We start from the raw sequence: 2830 nt of genomic DNA on the forward strand, positions 1-2830 counted from the left end.
AAGGTTGGATGCTTGTGTAGTGTTTAATTTTGTGGCTATTTCCACACATGTGCATAGAGATATTTTCTTTCTTTCTTTCTTTCTTTCTTTCTTTCTTTCTTTCTTTCTTTCTTTCTTTCTTTCTTTCTTTCTTTCTTTCCTTTCTTTCTTTCTTTCTTTCTTTCTTTCTTTCTTTCTTTCTTTCTTTCTTCTTTTCTGTTGTCTGTCTGTCTTTTATTTGTTTTTGTTTGTTTGTTTATTTTTGACAAAGTTTCTCAGTGTATCCCTCACATCTCTGAACGAGTCTGGGCTTGAACTCAGAGATTCACTTGTTTCTGAATTAGTAATTAGGATAAAGGCATGTGTTACCAATGCCTAGCAAATTTCTTTTTTTTTTTTATTTAAATTACTGTATGACCACATTCTACTTCATTTAAGTTGAGTCAAACAGATATAGTTACTACTATGTTATGGACAAATAATATGTTTCACATTGACATTTTTATACATGTCCAATCATATACATCTGGTTATCTTCTCTTGTCCCTCTTCCCTACTTTCTACTTTGATGTCTTTTCTGAGTGTGTGTGTGTGTGTGTGTGTGTGTGTGTGTGTGTGTGGGTGAGAGAGAGAGAGAGAGAGAGAGAGAGAGAGAGAGAGAGAGAGAGAGAAAGAGACCCAATGAGTATCATTAGGGCTGTTTATAGAAAAAGTGAGCGTTTTTTCACAGAAGCAGGTACACTTTGCCATGATAAACTACTGAAGAATAAGCCTCTTTTCCCTACCAACCATCAACAGTATATACATCCCTGGGAGGGATTGTGTGTGCAGGATTTTTTTTCTTTTTTATGATAGGGAGGGCATTGCATAGCTTTGTGCAAGTTATTTATGAGTTAAAAAGTGTAGTTAATGGCCCAGAATTGATCCTGTGCCTCAACTCTCCATACCCAAATGCCACCTAAAGAGAGCTGGACTCCCAGGAGTGCTGACAAAACTGTGAACACATGTAAGACCACCACTTCTGCTCAAATTCCTGGCTCAAGAGGGACCTTCCCAGAGCCATCCGGACACAGGAACCAAAGACAGGATATTTCCTGTTTCACTCTGCACTCTGGAGCTGACCTTGTGCTATAGTTATCCATATCAAAACTCCTCCAAGAGAGATCTGGCCTCCCAGGAGTACTGACACACAGGCTTACAAGCCACAGTCAGAGACACCAGACCAGGTAACACCAGAAATAACCAGATGGTGAGAGGCAAGGGCAAGAACATAAACAACAGACCGAGGCTAGTTTACATCATCAGAACACAGTTCTGCCAGCACAATTGGATACACCACCACCACAGCAAGACCCTGATTTAAAAATCACATGACATGATGATGATAGAGGACTTTAAGAAGGATGTAAATAACTCCCGTAAAGAAATAAGGAGAGTTGGCATCCTTGCCCCAGACACCTCTCTGCCTACTCAGCACTGAATCCACACTTCTGTCTATGCAGCAGCCATACCGCTGTACACCATTGTCTACTTCCCAAGTCCAGGGCATTGTGAGTACATGAGCATGTTGCTGGCTGAGCAGGGCCAGAACATACAAGGCTTGCTTAAGCCCAGTTGTCTATATGGGCAGTTCCCCAAGTTTGAGGATGGAGACCTCACCCTTTACCAACCTAATGCCATCTTGAGGCACCTTGTCCGTGCTTTTGGGCTTTATGGAAAAGACCAGAGGGAGGCCACCCAGGTGGATATGGTGAATGATGGAGTGGAGGACCTTCGCTGCAAATATGGCACCCTGATCTACACCAACTATAAGAATGGTAAGGATGACTATGTGAAGGCCCTGCCTGGGCATCTTGAAGCCTTTTGAGAACCTGCTATCCCAGAATCAGGGAGGCAAAGCTTTTATTGTGGGTGACCAGATCTCCTTTGCTGATTACAACTTACTGGACCTGCTACTGATCCACTGTGTCGTGGCCCCTGGCTTCCTGAACAACATCTTCCCCCTGCTCTCTGCATATGTGGCTCACCTCAGTGCCTGGCCCAATATCAAGGCCTTTCTGTCCTCCTCCAGCCATGTGAACCATCCCATCAATGGCAATGGGAAACAGTAGTGGACCAAAGAGACAAGAGCTTCTTGTTCCCCCTTTCCAGCACTAATGAAGTTTGTAAGACAGAAGGGGTGCTTTAGGTGCTGTTTTCTATTGAAAGGGGCTCTGGGACCCTTAGACTGGGAAAGGAGAGAGGCCCAGGAAGCTTGCACTAAGAGTGGGACCAGGACATCTTCCCACTAATATTTTTTGACCTTTTAAAATAGTATGGGTCAGGGGGAGAATTGGAAGAGAAATGAACCAAAATCTAATGAAGAGGGTCTCAGGTTGATTGGCCAGTCATTCCCAGGAACACTCAACACCTGGCTGCAGGCCAGAGCTAGTTCCCTGGCTTTGGATGAGCTAAGGAACTGTGACCCGTCCTGGCCTGGTGGAGGGTCACAAACTGTACAGAGGGCCTCTGCTTGCCTTGCTGGTGATGTGTGAGTTTTGTTTCACCCTACACATACAGGCAAATGTGAGTTAGCAAGAGTTCTCAGAGTAAGTAAGAAACCAAGGAGAAGATAAAATATTATCTGTAAACAAACCCAACTTTTAGTGGCTTTTGTTTGTTTTTTTTCTTTTTTATTTTTGTCTTGCTTTTACTTGGCCTGAGATTTAAAATAAGAAGGATCAGAGGGCTAGAGAGATGGCTCAACAGTTAAGAGCAGTGACTGTTCTTCCAGACATCCTGAGTTCAATTCTAAGCAACACATAGCTCACAACCATATGTCATGGGGTCTGATGCCCTCTTCTGGTATGTC

General features: G+C 43.4%; 1 pseudogene; it reads left to right on the top strand.

Moving 5' to 3' along the window:
- Positions 1-660: 660 nt before the first annotated feature.
- Positions 661-2090, top strand: LOC110320796 (annotated as a pseudogene).
- The last annotated feature ends 740 nt before the right edge of the window (positions 2091-2830 follow it).

The sequence above is a fragment of the Mus pahari genome, chromosome 4, assembly GCF_900095145.1.
Source record: "Mus pahari chromosome 4, PAHARI_EIJ_v1.1, whole genome shotgun sequence".
NCBI classification, from domain to species: domain Eukaryota; kingdom Metazoa; phylum Chordata; class Mammalia; order Rodentia; family Muridae; genus Mus; species Mus pahari.